The 18,431-nt window shown below is 38.2% G+C and overlaps 1 protein-coding gene across 4 annotated transcripts in view; it reads left to right on the top strand.

Annotated features, from left to right (window-relative positions):
• The window catches only part of MYLK (myosin light chain kinase), a 227,777-nt gene that overhangs the window by 23,619 nt on the left and 185,727 nt on the right, over positions 1–18,431 (top strand). The window contains exon 2 of one of the 4 annotated variants that reach the window (XM_062607071.1): positions 3,607–3,748. The exons of the other annotated variants lie outside the window; for them this stretch is intronic. The gene's annotated coding sequence lies outside the window, so the exon portion shown is untranslated. The remainder of the gene's footprint in view (positions 1–3,606; positions 3,749–18,431) is intronic. 4 annotated transcript variants of the gene reach the window in all.

Consider the following 18,431-nt stretch of genomic DNA (forward strand, 5'->3'; position numbering starts at 1 on the left):
TTAGTTGGCCTAAATTTTACCTTTACAGTAATTTAAAGTAATTTGAATGCATATGGCATTTTCTGTGTGTTAATTCAATAGCTGTTTTATGAAGACATGTCCCAAAGGTGCTCAGAAGCAGAGGGGAAAAAAGGCAAATAACTGCGAAAGTGCAGTGTCTTGGCATGACCATGGTAACTTTTAGCATACTATTCTAGTTAGACTGTGTGTTTGTTTTGGTTAAGGAAACAGGCTACTACAAATGTCCTGTAATAGCATAAATTTGGGTATCTAACTTAGACCAAGATGATGGCAACAAATGTGGAAGAGAATACGTTTTAAAATGGATGTTTCTGCAGAAACTGTATTTTGTGTTTAAATCAGTTTTTCCATATTCCATGGCTTTGTTTTTTTGTTTTTTGTTGGTTTGGTTTTTGGTTTGTTTTTTTTTCCTCTCAGTCTGAACCCTTCTGAGTGCCAACAGAGCAGATAATACTCATTAAATTCTTCCCCTTTCCCACCCCTATCTTAAGGACAAAAAGAAGTTTACATTGAAATTTCTTATGTTACTTCTTGGGACAAGTTGGGATGATCCAGGAATTGCAGACACTAGGGCAAAAGATTTCTCTCTAAGTAGGATGGAAGAAAAAGGTCACTTTTAACTAAACTCTGCTTTTAATGAAAGATGCTGTTCTATTCTGTACTATTTTATTTTATATTAAATTCTGTAAATTAGTGGAACTCTGAAGATCCAGGCTCACTTTCCTTTCCAAAGAGATTTCTCTGGAGTCTCCTACTCCAGTGGCAGATTTTTCAGAGATTTCATATATAGTCTTGCTATTGAGCTGTCAATCAAATATCAGCCTACAGTTAAGTGAAGGGGAGTTACAAAGATGAAGCAGACTAGCTTTTCTTAATAGTGGCAGACGGAAAAATGAAGGGCGGTGTCCACAAGTTGTAGCTTGAGTGGTTCACATTGAATCTTAGGATGGTAATGTAGTACTTGGGTTGGTTACTCAGAAATATTGTGACACCTCAGTTTATGGAGGTATTTAAGGCTTGTCTGAACAAAATCACAGCTGATCTGATTGGTGGTTGATAGCAGTTCTGCTTCAAGTGGGATATTGGGTTACTGATGTGGAAAGATCCGTCCCGGCTAACATTTCTGGGACTCTGCCACAATGTTATCGGTTTATTAGCTTTCAGTCTTTTACCCTCATCCCTTAGTAAAATGAAGACCTCACAGCCTCTTCCAAAACCGGTGACCTCTCAGTCTGCCTGTGGTACTGGTTCATAGCTTATACATTTAGACGGTGCATTCAAACTTAAAGTTTACGAAGCTGTCTCTGTCATCCTGATTCTGAACTTCCCAAGTTCTCAGCAAGCAATGCTACATTTTTATCACATTTTCATTTGTGTGGGTGTTTTTTTTCTGGTGTGAAAATCTCTGTTTATTGATCTTTCCTGGAATTCAAAATGTCCTACATCTCTGCTATATTCTGTGGGCCTAAAGATGCATGTTCTGAAAACTCCACATGATATCTATAGAGTATTTTCCTAATTGTTTGGGGTATAAAGTGCTCCCAACTTTAAAGACTGTGAAATAACATATATTTTTAAAAGTAGTAATATCATTCAATGTTGTGTTCCTCATTGTGGCATGTATTTTTCTTGAAAGTCCTATAGTAGAAGGAATATAGTTGCATTTGAAATTTCTGCATGCCTTGTACAGCTTCTGCAGCAGTTTGCGTCTATAATATCTGGGTAATTTCTGTTTGAATATGAAAGGAGCATTACATGTTTGGCTGGAGTCAAAAGTAGTATAACTCTAGTTTTTGCTCTGGAGCTTGCATTTGTGTTTTGTTTATGTCAGTTTGGCTCTTTGCACCCGAATACTTGCCTGTGAAGAAGATACGTGTTAAATCATCTAATTACACCTGTAGTCTATGAAAGTCTGTTACTAAATGGGTAATGACAGAAATAATCCACATGCTGGTTTGGGTTAGCTTCCTGTATAGTTAGAATCACAGAATTTCCGAGTCTGAGCAGACTTACTGTCATAATCTCTATAGCTGAGCTTTACTGTCCTCCACAACAGTAAAGCTCTCTGACATGACCCTTGTTTTGATACTTTACTTAGGTATGTGTGGACATCTCCATTATCAGTGCAATTCACTAAAGGTGTCTCTTGTATCTTTTGGATATTGGAGAAATGTATTAGAAAGCTGAGGATGACAAGTGCATTGTCATGCTCATGCTTGTTTTAAGGCCGATTACTGCTTCCATAAGAATGTGGTGCCTTTTACCTTTAATCCTTGCTACTTTAAATTCAGTTTCAGGGAACACAAATATTGATTTTTAAAATCCATAATAGGTAATACTATTAGAAAGATTTTTATAAAGACACGGGTGAAAAAGCTGAGAAAAATCATACTCACCTGTCAGATCAAATCTTCTCTAACAAACAGGAAGTGAATGTTACACTCTAATTCTGACAATCCAGTTGTCTAATGTATGAAGAAACTTGGATTGCTGTAGCTTGTGAGTTTTACCTGTCATGTCTGGGATATCTTTGAGAATGGAAGGTTGCCTGACAGTCCAGAAGGAGGTAATTTTGCCTCTCCTTGCTTGTACATGGGCATTTCCTGCCTCTTTGTATGTCCTGTTGTCACTTCGGTAGGCAAGGTGCAGCCATCTAAATTTTACCATTCTTTGACCAAATTATTACCTCATTGTGTGGTAGGATGTTCTATCTATCCTGATATTGGAGAAAACATCACTCTTACTAGCACATTAACTGACTGCTGAACTGCACACAAAGATAGGCTTGGATTAGTTAGTGAAGCATGCTACCAGCTTTTAGTTGAGATTAGACATTAATTTGGCATAGTGGACCCATTTCCACACCGTCCACACTGTCATCTTCTTAAATAAAGAATATGGTGAAGTTAACCTAGAATGCATATCTAAGTAAGGAGGGACCTTTGAAATGTTGCATCTTGGAATAGAATAAGATACTCAAACTCCAAATTCTGGTCCTTTTCAGTGTAATGTGATTTTTATTTTCAGTCCTGATCCAGTTCCCACTGTGCTTGGGTGAATGCTAGAGTTAGAAAGGGAAGGGTAAGAATATGAGAACAGGGAGTAGGGGAATGGGAAGGAGGAGGCGAATGTGGTTGTTGGTAGCAGTTGATACTTCAAGTGCTGGTCCAACTTCTCTCTAGACTGAAGATTAGAAACCTTTTCATGTTGCTGTACAAGCAGTAACAGGCACAGCTCCTGGGCTAAGGAGTTTCCACTTAAAAATGCAAAGGTGCCATCCTTATACAAGCAACTCTGTCCTGGAAAGATGAGGTACCTTGACAAAGGTCACTGTAGTTGCACCTTCTCACAGAAACAGACAGTGGCTCACCAATGCCTTCTGAGTTCAGGGCATTACTAGCAAGCCAAGCTTTTCTTTCCCTAATGTTTTCTAGCAGTCTAGTCAACAAAACAGTCAGTTACCAAGGAGCTGGTAGAGACCTTACCTGGGCTGTGGAAGGAGTATGTGTGCATATTCTATGCCCAGCATAAAACTACAGTTCTGCCTTCTAAGGGCCTTTGGTAATAATTTTCTCTCACTTGCAGGCAAGCAGTATTCTACCTGTGGATTTGGTATCTTAGAAGTGTCCTGAACCAGTTGTGGTTTTGGAAGCTAGTGTTGCATGCACAGAACCCGGAAGCTCTCAGTGGGTGAGAAAAAAGCAACCTTTACCAAGTATCTTTTGAGGTATATACTGAATGATTATTTGTTTCTTAAGAGTTTATTAATATTGGTCAATCTTTGTCTTAGTTAACTTTAAAGAACTAGTGAATTAGGAGCTTTCTTCTACTTCCAACGGAATCTGTATTAATTTTTCTTGTTCTGGTTGTTCAAAATGAGAAAATGACTTAGTCACGTTGCAAGGGAAAAAAAATCATTAAAGACAATGAACAATCTTTCAAAGGAAGTGCCCCACTGTGAAACCTGACACCAGTGGTTTGGGGTTTTTCTCTTTTTTTTGTGGGGGTTATATTTATGTTCGTCCCTCCCATCCTTAGTCACCCCTCTTCTTTTGAGTGATGTGGAAAATGTGGGTGCCAAAAAATAGCTAGATGAAATATTGATAAATGTGGGAATCCCTTTCTTAAAACAGAGGCAAATTAGGAGGCAGCTGGTTTTCATCTTTTCTGTTAACTTGGGAGGTGGGTGTGTGAAGAATTGAGGCCACTGATTTATGTACCCATATCATGCTCTTGGAGGAGGGGAGAAAGCAAGAGTGCTGAGGGTGAGAATCAAGCACACAGCATTTCTTCAGGCTTCTATTCATTATAGATTGACTTTCAAGAAACTGAGTGAATGTTTTTTGGGTGTTGGTTTTTGTTTTTTTTTAAATCTTTTTGTCTCTGCTCTTTGTCAAACATTGTAAATGCTAGGGATGATATGAGACTAATTCATAGTATGTTTTATTCCCAAAACAACCTTCTATTTGAAAACTTTATTGAAGTGGAATGCGCATTTTCCGATGTTCACAGCATTAGGGAGACATTGTGGTGTGAAGCATAGTGTCTGTGTAAATTCTAGATTAACTATCAAAAATGTATTATGTTAATAAATACAACTGAGGATTTGAGAATCCCCATGCAATATACTAATGGAGAATGTAATTTAAATTCTTATGTAGAACAGGTGGTTTTGGCATTACTATGGATAGTAATTATTTCAAGTTGTCAGTTCTGGGGTAGGAAAATAACAAAGGAATTATAATACAAGAATAAACCAGAAACATTTATTCTAGCATTTTCAAACATTGTACCTACAGCCCTGAGTATAACTTAGAAAGGGTCGATAGAACTGAGAAGGTTTCAGAGATAGGCAGAAAGATCAAAGGTAGAGAACGATACCCATAGATCCAGAGAGTAAAGTAAGGCTCTTTAGCTTCGAAAAAATCTTGGTTGATGGCTGAGGGTGTTGTAAAACTAAAAATGGTGTGGAGAAGGTACCAAGGAATAATTGGTCATAGCTTCCTTTGCATAAAGGGAGAACTCAGTAAAACTAAGACAATGAGCTTAAAACAATTCATTTTCTGTTTGTTTCAATATGAGGCATGTGCAGTTGATTGTGGAATTCACTGCAATAAAGTGTCACAAAGTCCAAAATGGGTTCAGGAAGAGGTTAAATTCATAGAGGTTAAACTTGAGGACTATGAAACACCAATGGTCTGGCTTCTTAAGTCCTTAAAATACTGATTGCCAGAAGTCAGGATGGTGTATCTGGGGAAGAATTGCTGTAAGCTTACCCTGGCTTTGTTTTCTTTCTCAAGGCAAGCACTACTGATGGTCACTGGAGATAGGATATGCATGAGAATGAGACAGTGGGTCACTTTTATGGCTTGCTTTCCAACATCTCTGTCTGTCTGACTCCATTTACAGACATGATACTCCAGTAATGTTCCATTTAATGATCAAACTACAACCTTATATTTATTGTGTACTCCTCTCTTCGTACGTCAAGGTATACAGTAGCTCTGTCTGCCAGAGCATCATCCAGGAACTTCTCTGTTACCTATTCATTGTGGTTCCATGAATTTTCTGAATTATTGCTTTGTGAGGTCCTGATTCTGTACTGTCTCTCTTGCAGCATCTATTACACTCCAGCTTCACTTGCTGTCACTTTAATCATCTTGGAAGGTTTCTCCACTTCTGCTTATTGAAGTTATTTACTGTTGTTATCTAGGTAATGTAGCTATTGCTTTCTTAGGACCCATGCTTCTTTCCAGCCACTAACCTTTCTGTTTGTCCACTTAAAGTTTTAAGTATTTCTACCTTGAAATAATGTGTGGGGGGAATTTCCTGCTTTTGTCATGGAAAGGGTGGAAGTGTGGAGCTCTGGTTCATGTTTGTGAATTTGAAGGAAGCAATACTGTAAACTTTTAGTGCTGTAAGGCTCCTTTGACAAGTGACAGACAATTGTATTTCACACGGGCAAAAGGGAAGTGAGAATTTGTTGCTCTGGATTTTGGTTGTTGAATCCTGTAACGGCCGTGAGTGAATTCCAGGTCAATGCCAATGTCACATTCACTGTTAGCCAGTGCAGCAAAGCTGCAGGGGTGCACTGGTTTGTTGACCTCTGTAGTGGTGTGCTCAGAAAGTGTTTGTATTTTTGCTGTTGTCCCAGAGACTGGGAGTAGGAACTTGGGAATCTCCCACTGCAATCAATAGGAAATCAGAAAGTTCTTGCCAGAAAGAAAAGAATTCTCATTCCTTTCTGGCTCACTGCACATTTTTGTGGTCTATGTAATATTCCAGCTTTCACACTCCTCTGGGGGTGCAGAGGTAACTGCTTTCTTCCCTGGCCATGCATTTTAAAATACAGCCTGCATACATTGTGAATGTATGCAACTCTAGGCAAGCCATCTTCAGGGAGCTGAGGAAATTGTTGTGCCTTCCAAAAAAGGATGTCACGTTGAAAAATGCTGCCCTCAGAAAATGAAAGAACTGTGGATTAAACACAGGACTTCTAAGCGAGTGAGACAGGATTTCTTAAAAACTACTAGCCTAAAGTCTGGGAGCTAGACAGATACTGGTTATATTCTACTATTATGAAGTTTTCAAGCTAACTTTCTGGGTTTTATAGTTGTGAAGAAACTGTTCAAAGACAGCAGTAACTGCTGCAGCAATAGTCACCTGAGTTGGCTGGCAGCCTGAAACAGTAAGCCTTGAGGTCCAAATTCCTCTCATTCATTCAATGGATGGCTAATTCTAGTGGCATTGATACAGCTTTAAAGGTGAACATTAACTGTTTCATTGTGCATCAAAGCAGCAAGGAAAATGGGAGGGGATGTAATGAAGGTGAGTAGTGTTGTGTTGGGCAGTCTTAGCACAAGGTGAGCTAAACACTTGGCTTCTGAGTGTCTGTGCAGCCCAAGAAATATTAGCTATAGATAAGCAGCAGTAAACAATGAAAAGTATGAAGTAAAGAAAGAGAAAGGGAAAATGGAACTTTGTCATAACATTTCAACTGGAGTTAGTCATGTATTTGCCTGCTGACAATCTCACGCTCACTGAATTCTTTGACACCCTTGACATGTAAAAAGGTTTGCTTACTTCCTGGATTCGGTTTGTTACCTATCTATCCTGAAGGAGGAAAGACTAAGTATGCTTCCTACCTGATAAGTAGAAGGTTATGAGATATGGAATTGCATGCTGTGTTTTGTTGCTGACAAAAGAATAATTTCCACTTTTCATTTAGAACAAAATGGTTCGTTTGAGAGGGGAGAGTACTGTTGCTATGTAGTCTCGCTCAGGAGGAGTTGGTGTGCCCTTTAAAAATGGGCTTGTGCCTGAGTTAGAGACATGGAAGAAATTTACTGTATGAGCTTTTATATTAAGGCAGTTCCAGCTGCTAAATAACCATTCTAAAGGGCTGAGATGCATCTAAAAATCTCCTTTCTCTGTATCACACTCATTGACTTAATTGCTCTAATTACAGGTAGTTATTGATATTTTTCAAATTTCTCTTATGCTAAAGGAATTTGGTATCATGATTTGGGGAAAAGACTGCTAGCTGGAATGACTTCAAAGTCTGGAAAGAAGTCAAGTGGTATGAAAGTAGAAAAGGAAAGTAGTAAAGCTTTCCAAGATTTTCTGTGTAGATACATTATCCAGCAAGTAGAACTCTTAGATTCACATGGAAGTCAATTCTCCAAAAGTCAAAAGCACATAGACATTGGAAAGTGTACATAATATGGGAATATTAATATGAATATTTATAATTAGTTATAGCAAGATCTTCTTAGACTGTCCTCTCCCTTTGCAGATTCTCCTTGTCCAAATCCATATGGACATTAATGCCGTTGCAGTTTTTTGCCGATAGGCCTGGAAGGTCAAATAGCAGATTTAGTCCAGAATATGTTTCTGGACAAAATTGTCTTAATTCTATTCATTATGCTTTGAATAGGAAGTTCCCCCAGGAAGTATGAATCACTTTTGGGTTTGAGTTGTTCTGGGTGCCCATTGCCAAGCACTGGCCTTCAAAAATGATGCTTTAGGTTTTTCCATTCCAGATCCATGGGTTTCTTAACACATACCCTACCTTTTGTTTAGAAATTCAAAACCACAGTGAAGTGGGCAGTAGGGCTTTCATATGTGCATTCAAAACTGTGTCAGGGCCAGCTTTAAGTCTGCTTAGTTTAACACTCTGCCTTTAGTTATTACTTTCCCTGATGCATCACCTACTTTCCTAAAGAAGGGGCCAAATGCTGTGAAACTTGTTGGAAAGGTTTAAAATCTTGACTTGTTCTCTGTTGCACTTGTCCCGTTTTTCTCAAACTCTCCACAATTGGTAATTCCATTGTCTGTCCCATGTTCTTCTAATTATAGAATCAACTAGGTTGGAAAAGACCCGTAAGATCATCAAGTCCAGCCTTTACCCCAGGACTGCCAAGTTCACCACTGAACCATGCCCTAACACTAAGCCCTGAGGGGCACCACTAGGGACCTATCACCAACTAGATGTGACACCATTTACCACCACTCTTTGAGCTCTGCCATCCAGCCAGTTTTTTACCCACTGTAGACCTATCCAGGCCATGAGCCGGTTTCTCCCTCCTAGATATTTTTCCATTTTTCTGATCTTGTTGCCATAAACTCCTGAACTGGCTCATTTTCATGACTTGTAACTGTTACAAAATTGTTCAATGGTAGCCAGTATCTCCCAACTCTCCATTCATTTTCCAGTGTCTGAATCTGACAGCCTCTCAGTCCTTTTAAGCTGATGCTGTGTCTACTACTGCCCTAACTGATCTTGCTGACCTTCTGAACTTTCACAGCATATAAAACTATAATACCTGGAAAGCAGTTGACATGACTGTGTCAGGTATTAATGCTAGTGTTCTTGGAGGCCTTACTGTCTCCCCAGTAAAAAAGGACCAGAGATTGTCTTTGTTTCCCTGTGGCTGAATTCAGCCAAGATCCATTCCTACCCAACTTCTTAAGTGACTTGAAAACACTGAAATGAATTGCCTTAAACCCTAATAAGTAATTTCTATTACTGAGAAGGATGTATTCACTGCCAGCATGGTACTGGTGCTGAAAGTGGATTACATTAGCCTTTTGTTTGAAATCAATTGAGTTTACAATTCCACTTCAAAGTCTTTAGAGCTTTAAAATAGATCCAGCAGAAACTGTTTAACAAGTCAATGCTGCCCTGGGATTTGTATTGTTCTATCTTTAGTTGTGAGGAGGAAAGACTTCATTTTCCTGTACTTTCACTTCACCAAAGGGTAGTGGTATAGAACAATAAGCAGCCTATTCAGTTTTGCCTTACCACTGGTTTGCTAGGTTTTACCTAGGTGCAGATGCCTCCCTACATAATGAATTGCAATTCCTGCACAGTTTGAGTGCTCTCCTTTTAAAGCTTGATTTATTGTTACATCGCAATGTACTTTTAGATTGTTTCAATTTTCAGAAATTCAGTTATGACAATGAATCCCTTAAAAAGAGTTTATGGAAGCTTGGAGCCTTTTAGACTTCGCATGTTAATTTCTTATTCCTGCTGTACAAAGGACAGCACATTGTTTCAGTGACCAAAGCAAAACAAAACATTGATTTAAGGCACAGATGATACCCTACCATTTCAAATTCATAGATTTCTTATCCACTGTATGTGTTCTAGTGAAACTAACAAACCAGGAAGCCTTAGTTTAAACACCAACTGCTGCTTCTGAGCTGCAGAAGCATTTTCCATAAAATAAAGGGCTTTCTTTAACCCACACACAATGAATAGACTATTTTCTGCATAAGTAGGCAGAAGGGGAAGCAGAGAGAGAGTGGGTGAGTACCATTGTTTCACCAAATGTTTGAATTGTCTCTCTCATTTGTGGCTCAAGCGGCAAGGAAGCTTCTGCAAGCAACGAGGTGCGCTTTACCTTAGTGTAAGGCTGCATCAGTCTTGGCCCATTTTTCAAACCTTCTCACTCAGGAGTTTTCAAACCAACTCAGGAGTAAAACTTCCATATTTTTCAAGGGCCACTGATTTGGAAGATGAAATGAATCATAAACTGTCAATAAAACATCAACTCTCAATAAAAGTCATAGCTGTTTCTTTTTAAGAAGTAATTTAATCTCTACTTGGAGGAGAAAGTGTAGGGACTGAGTTATTCACAAAGTCTGTCAACAATGAAATAGGTAGTGAAGAGCAATGTGCACTCAAATCAAGCCTGACTCCTAGTGTGTGGAGCATGCAGATTTTTCTGTGGTTCTGCACAGAAGGAACCCCAGATAGCTCTGGATCTCCCCTACCTCTATTACCCTTGAGGACAGGAGAAAGACAGACTCATTACAGTCTTACAATTTAAAGACCTTTTAAATGCATTGAGACACTTCCCATGCACTTCTCATACATTAAGTCATGTTGAAGACATGAAGTTCATAGCTGGTGTGTGATTCTGGCAGTGTCTGAAGCAGAGTTTCCCACAGGCTTTGAATACCTGTGGACACCTGGGTCCTGATTCCTTCTGAGTAAATTACATCTGGTTTTGCACTTTTTTTCTTTGAGAAATTACCTCTTTCAGACTAGCCTTTATCTTTTCATGAAATGCTTTAGCTGTGACAAAGGTATCATTTTCTTAAATAGTTTTGCCAGAAAAGTCCTTGTTCATCCTACCCCACCCCCTTAATGTCCTGTCTATTTCAGAGGAACTTAAAGAGAATTCTGTTGTCCAGTTCTTACATGTGGCATCTCTGACACCTAACACAAGGCTCTGCCTTGTTGCACAAATAGAAGCAAAGTTAGAGTAGTCTAGAAGCATGAAGTGCTAAAGTTTTGGACTATCTATAGCATATGCTGTTCAGAGATTCCTTGTTCATGTAGCAAATACTAGCATTGGAACCAAACAGATCTTGGTGTGATAGTTAATTGATAAAGCAGCATGACTGCCTCTGTAGCTGTTGTTTTATAAAGCATGCCTACAGATTTGTTTTGCAGTACTAGCAAAGACAAAGAGATTTAAATATCAAGTGAGCAAAGCTTGAATTGGATTTTATACTTCGAACTTTTATCTCACAATTTTTAATATCTCTGCATTTCAGGGTAAGTAAAACTGATTATAAGACTGGAGATTTTGAGAAAAGGAGGCTTACTTTTGCCTTTTCCTGAAGACTTGTGCTAAGGATGAGGGGGAATGTAGTAAATCCAGACCTTGTGTTTAGATCTCGGAAAAACATGCCAATATCACAAAAAGGCTTTGAATGAACAATAACAGATATTTATAGATAGTTTCCTCTGTTTGGGTGCAATCTGCATCCTAGCACAAGCTCTTCATTATAGACACTGGTTTCCCTGTGCTGGTACAGGAGACACATCATTGCCTCATGCTACCAAGCACTGTGGTTTCTCAGAAGGAAGAAAAAGGCTTAATGTTACTTGTTCAACCCAGCCAGAGATCTACTGTTTATAATCTGAAATATCATAAAATGTGTTTTCAATTACCTCGTGCATATTTTTAAAGAATTAAATTTCCATCAAAGGATTTTGCAAGCTGTTTGATCTCCCTGTGTCTAAAGAGCCCAATCTGACTGGAGATAGTTTTGTCTGAATGCACACAGCACAGTTGTAACAAATGTGCCCTTTGAATGTGTGTGACTTTAAGAGAAATCAGTCAATTTAATAGTGAGAGAAGATATGGTGGGGGGCTAATTTCCAGTGTTAGCTGTGAAATAATTAGATAAAGGCTGTGTGTGTGAAGACACTATGGCTCTTTTGTGCTATGTGGCTGACTTAAGCTTTTGTTTTTTTCTCTGTTAATCTGGATATAGTATTCCATTTTCCAGACATCTTTACATGTGAGAGAGAGCCCTACCCCACTGTGAGAACCTGGAAACAAAAGATGTAGTATTTTTTTGTTGCACTGAAAAAAGACTGCTTGTGATGCTATTGTGCCAGGCTCTGTACAAGCACGCAGATTCTTTGCACTGAATTTCAATATATAAGCCAAAGATAAAAAGAAGAAAATAGTAAAGAAAAACAAAATGGGTTTATACAGATATAGTGTCAGTTTGAATTCCTACTACTTGATTGTTCTGCCTGCTAGGCCATATTGTCGTTCCAGTGTCAGGCTCTAAACAGTATAATGATGGAATTCAGATTCCTGCCACTCCTGGATAGAAACTGCATTTCCCAACCTAGAAAAGTAAGGAAAAAAAAAAAAAAGAAGTCCACAGTTTTGCTTTCTGTCCTGATACATCTTATACAAGAAACACCTGAAAAAATTGGCTTAGGTCTCAAGAGTGATAATTAGTCCAGTGGATTAGCATGCTTGTGCTGCTATTTTAGCCTTGGAACTGGCCTGGATATGTCTGTAGAATACTGTACTGCCGTGATTAAGCTTACATGAGATGTAAGAATGCTTTTCCTGTTCTATTAAAGTTGCTGTTATGTTTCCTTTATCAACACAGCTATTTAGAAATAATTCTCTTACTGCAGTCAAGCACATATGACGGCTTTTGATTTCTTTCCCTGTCATCCTTTATTTCTGGGGAATCCTAACATGCAAGCAGAGGGTTTTTTATTCATCTTGCTTCTTCCCAACCTTTACTGCTCATCTTAAATACAGGTCTTGTTTTGGTTCAATTGAAAGTTGGGTAGCTGTTGATATTGCTTGTAATATGTATTATTTTGCAGTCCTCTTCTAAGAAAGCTAGATTTATCTGCATTTAACCATAATGGAAATATATACTGTACCAAGTTAAACTGAAATTAAGTCAGGAACACTTATTTATATGTATCTGTATAGTGGCATTTGATCCATCTTTTGCAGACATTATAATCATTACTTAGAAAATGCCTATGATATCACAAATAATGTCAGATAGCAAATAAGCAGCAGTAGGTAAAGCCTTAAAAAGACAAAGAGCCTTTCTATGCAGATGTCATCCGTATTAAGAAGAAGGAAAGAGAAAGCCAGACACGCTGTACAGCAACAGCATGGCTGTATCTAAACAGAAAGGGGCCTGTTTTTTCCAGAGTTTCCAGTTAGTGATAGTAGAGGCAGTAATGAGATACAGAGCTGCTTTCCATCCTACTCTGCCAATTCAGCTCCAACAAAGGTGCCAAATAATTTTCCATTTATGAGCCTTTCAGTAGAAAACAGCTTTAGCAAAATCCCTGCTCTTTTTTTTCTGCTGAAATTGGCTTTCCCAGTTTGTGATATTTGCTACCTGTCTGACTGTCATTAGGATGGAGCAATAGGAGATTTGTATAAATTATGTGTATGGAAAATCCCTAAATCATTCACTAGCTTAGGATTTCTGGAAGGGAAAGTAGTGACATCTCTAGGGATGGTTTTTATATCAGCTGGGCCTGATGTGTTTAGCAGGCTAAATGCTCCAAATAAATCCATCACTGGCATCAACTGCATCAGAGCTGGATTTTCTTCATTTATTAATCCATCAGTAAAAACACAGCATCCATTTCCAAGAGTCAGTGGAAATGGATCAAATTCAATATTTATTTTTATCCACACTGTGTTTCAAATTAGTGTTTCTCTACAGCATGAACAAATCCATTAATGTCTCCCGACCTTTGCTTCTACTAAAATCTGAGGGGAAACTCCCTCGTATCAAAAGTGCCCTGACTGCAGTACATGATGTTCTGCTTCTACGTTGAGTGGTTAATTCTAAGTATTTATTGACACCATGCAAGCCTTAGTGGGCCAGACTGGGTTGGTTGGTTGGTTGGTTGGTTGGTTTTTCCTTGTTTGGTTTTGTATTTGTTTTTTTAACCAATATTGTAAGGAGAACATATTACGTGTGCTAATTTGGATCTTATTGCAAGGTGAACTCATGTTTAACAGTCGTGTTAGATCATGCGTATGGGAGCAGAATGTGAGTCACAGAAAATGGGATGCTGCATCTGAGAAAGCAGCTTTGGAAGCATTTTGGGCTAGTACTAGAAAAGCAAGGAAATGAGGACTGTTATTGGGATGCTGTAGGCTAGACATCTGATTAAGCCCTTACTCAAACACAGAGAAGGGAAAGCAACATCAAGGGGAAGAGAGGCGGGGATGTTACTTCGTGGTAACACTGCAGAAACAGTTATGCACTTACCACATCCAGTTCTAGTAGCCAAGCTTCATGAAAGAGGCTGAAATCGGAAAAGATTCAGCGAAGAAATGAGTGATCAGTTGTCTGTAAAAATGCCTTGAAGCCAAAGATTAAAAAACCTGTCTGTTAAAAATGTGACTCTGATCATAATTGTACCTACCTGGACAGGAGGTTACTGATGGTATAAATAGACCCAAAGGCTGGAATCTGAAGGAGAGTTTTATTCTCACTAGAACTGAGATGGCAAAATGTTTAATGATCTTAAAAACAAAAAGCTAAATATGGCTTTAGAGACATTTTAGGGTGTCTGGATGTCTTCTCTAAAGGATCTTAAATAAGTGGGGGAATTCTTGAGTGATTTCTTTGGGCTGTCTCACCAAACTCAGACCAAATGATTGGAATAATCTCTTCTAACTCTGAACTTCGTACAAGTTCTCAGTTCCCAGTTTGAATTAACTTCAAACTTCCTGTTCATAGTCCGGTTATAGTCTATCTGAAGACCTATGAAGAAGCTAATTAGTGTGGTCTGATTTTTGGAGGACAGGTAAGTTATAAAGCATCCTAACTGGTGCCAAGGCAAAACCTCATTAAGAGGCTGTGTGACTTTGATAGTTAACTTCTCTATTGTTACCATATTGCTTTAACTCTGGAGTTACAGCAGGCTGTCTTCCTGTAAATCATGTTGAAAGACTCATGGACCAAACAAAGACTAGAATCTCTGTACTGTAGCACAAGTAACCCAGGGGAAAATGGGAGTGTACAGCCAGCCTTAGAGCACAGGGCAGAGACAAACTTTTGAGCTTTAATCCCACTTCAGAGTATTTGAGAACTGACTTTGGTCAAAAATATTACCAGTGAGTAAGCACAAGCGTGTCTGCCTAGAATGAATATGCTGAAGTATGAGATTTGTGTAGAAGCAGCAAGGGATGTTTGTGTTAGTTTGGGGTTTTTTTTTGAGTGAAACAGAAACTTAGGGAAAACTCAAGCTTCATGAGGGTGATTTGGTGGGGTTATTTTTGGTTGTTTTTTTTTTTTTTCCATTGTAGCCACGACCTTTAAAAAGAGTAATAGTAATTTGACTGAAGAGAGCCACAAAGAGCAGCTGGGTAGTATTACTGTTAGGTGTGTCAGCCACAGGAAGGCCTGCTGTCTTTTTCTGTCAGGGCTATGGGAAAACTGGTAATGTTTTAAAATGCCTCACTCCTCAGCTCATACTCAAATTGAAACACAAAAGAAGAATAAGCTCTCTTTATCCTCAGTCTGTTTCAGGAGTCAGCTACTGATAATGAAAACATGTATGGTATTGTGCAAAAAGGACTTACTTTAGGAGTAATTTTCAGTCTTTTAAAGAGAGTTGCCCCATATCAGCTGCAGGTAAGCCTATCTAGTTAAGAATATATTAATCCAAATTTGAAGGGGAAAAAAGGCTGAAAAGCAATCAGGCTTTTTTATGCAAAATTTTCAAGAGTAACAGTACAGTATTTCCACCACTGAATGAAACCTTGGCCTGTGTAGTGCTTTTCATGTAAACACATTCTTTTTTTTTTTTTTTAAGTAACCATATTTCAGAAGACTGTGTTTATTTCAAAATATGCAAATCATCCTGGGTGAAAGCTGTGAACTTTACCTTATTTGCTTTGTTTGCAAATGGCCTTGGTCTCTCTCAGATCCATAGGAACTGAATAGTATGACTACCACAGTGGAGAAGAATTTAGGCTTATAAATTGCAGTTAGCAATATTTGTAGAAGAAGGCTTCATGCTTTCTTGGGCATTCTAAGGAGCAAATAATCTTCAGGGAGGTGGCAAATTCTTTTCTATTTATGCTGTCAGTCTCTATACCTCTTCTTTCAGACTTTTAGTATGTCTCTTGGAAATATCCAGAGAGAAGGGGATGGTCAACATGTTTTCAAACAGTTTTTTGCTTCATCTGTGTTCACAAAGCTCAGACATACAAGCAGTAACCCCGAAAATTTGCTGAGTTCCAACTTAAGAGACGGGTACCCATAATTAAAGTTCTGTGCTCAATGCATCTTAGGGTGAATTGTATTCATTATTGGAGGGCATCATAAACCTAACACCACCAAGCTTGACTGGAACAGTGACTAATCTGTAGTGATTTCTTTACACATGAATCTGTTGTCTAACATTCCTACCTTCTCTATTTGCAGATTCCTTGGTAATCTATACAGGACAGTCTGCTTCTGGCCAACATGCTTACTTTTTTACCAAGCATGTTGTCTCATGACACTTTCTGTATATTTTCTTAAGTTCTATGTGTAGCAGCCACTTTTGCATCTTAACCTGTGTTAGCTCTTACAAAGAAAAAGAGGAAGCTGGATTGTACCTTTTTTTTCTGTACCTGTTAGCTCTGAATGGGGCATGATACTGCACTAGCCTAATCCCAAGTCTCAACTCATTAGCAAGGCACCAAAACAAGTCTAGGTCTGAGCTAGAGGTAAAGAGAATGGCTGAAGAACTAAAATAAAGCAGTGGCACATTATCTGTGGATATGAAAATGCACTGTATACTTGCATGTCTTGGAATTTCGAGACAATGGAGAGGGAGGAAAGACTCTTCTGTGGGCAGGGTTGCTGTTAGAAGTGGGAAACAATTTTCCTCACCGTTCTTCAGGGAAGAAATAAAATAGTTGTTTGGGGAACTCACTGCAAAAGGCTTTTTATTTCTAGTTATTAAAAATCTCATAGGGCCAAGCAGTGGTTCAGGTTTGTTTCTATACAGGGAGTGGCATTTTTTTTTACCAGACATGGCTCAGCTCTGATTAATTTAAATCCTGATTAAAGGAAAGTGCTATGTTTTGTGATTTGACTTCCCTTCCCTGTCCCCTCCCCCATCAAAAATCCCTACAGAGGAATAAAAAGAATACAGACTCCCTTTAAGAGGCTATATTAAAGGAACTGTACCTCTCCAAAAAACTGATGCAAGTCATTGTAATCCTTCCAGCCCCCCCTCATGAATAGCTGCTGTTCAAATGGATTCAGAAATCCCCAAAGACTGTTAGATGAACAGGATTATTTTATGTAGTCAATAAAAGGAAAAACAATGAACTACTATGTGCAATAAACATGAAAATTCTAGATTAAAACATTTTTGCAAATTAAGGTCTTATCAGTTTTTAAACTACTGAAAGATCTGAGGTTCTTTTTCTTCCTTTTAAGGTTAAAAGTTTAATCTGGTATAGCCTTCTTTTGGTTAAAGGGATGTAAATGATTATGTTTTCAGTTACTGTGTTTTCCACTGTTCATGTGTGTCTGGACCTGTAAATAACATGCATAAAACTCATGAAGATAACAGCCCCATTCCTGTAAATTTATTAATTCAGTGCAGTTTCGATCTTGTGTCCTTTAAAGGACTGTGAATTAAGCTTGCAATGAATTTCCATTTTCCCTATTACTGGGTGATGTCTTTACAGGCATAAAGAAAGAATATGAATACAGAGAGAATAGCCAAAATTCACAAGAGCAGAAAAATATAATTTTTGTTGTTGTTGTTGTTGTTTGGATTAGAGGTTCATTCCACTATGGAAAAGTGGCTGGTTATTTTCAGACCAGAAGGCATGCTGGTATGCTTTATGTGGTTTGCATTTATCTGTTCCATTTATTTAACAATAAAAATCTCTCACTGATTTTTTCCATGATTTAAAATTATTTTAAAAAACCCTACCATAGATCACACTTCAAAATCAGCTTGGTGGTCTCCAAAGAATGGGGAAAGAAATAACTTTTTAACAGCACAGACATCTTGAAGAAGCTAGAAGTCATTTTTCTTTTTTTTTTTTTATCATTCACCTATTTTCCTGAAGCTACCTGCCTTTGAGGAGCTTGTTGTTAGTTTATTTTGCACAATTAAAATCCTTAGATTGTTGGAACAATAAGGATATCTAACAGTTATTTAAATGACATGTAAGGGATTTGCCTCTAACAGCATTTTGGGCTCTGGTGATCCCAACATTCCATGCAGAAGATATAGCAGCTCTGAATAAGAGGGGTTAAAACACAGGCGGCAATTCAGTCTAAAGAAAGTAGCAGTTAAAATATACATAGCATGGAGAAATCTGGCTAAAAGAAAGCCCACAGAAATCCTTTTCTACTTTCTGGGAGATTTATAAGGTACCACAGGACCTTCCCAAAGTAAATTTAAAATATTTAAAAAATGCAGCAAGACATCAGAAAAATTATCAGTACCACTTTTTGAAAAGTTAGGGCATAAAGGCAAAGAATTTAAACATTTAAAACCAACAAAACCTAAATCCTCTAGTGCTCCAAAACAGTTGCTACTATAAAACAAAATGAACAGTTTTGGGAGGAGTGTT

Source organism: Pezoporus occidentalis, unplaced genomic scaffold (genome assembly GCF_034315485.1).
Source record: "Pezoporus occidentalis ecotype Australia unplaced genomic scaffold, CSIRO_AGI_Poc_V1 ctg12, whole genome shotgun sequence".
Lineage (NCBI taxonomy): Eukaryota > Metazoa > Chordata > Aves > Psittaciformes > Psittacidae > Pezoporus > Pezoporus occidentalis.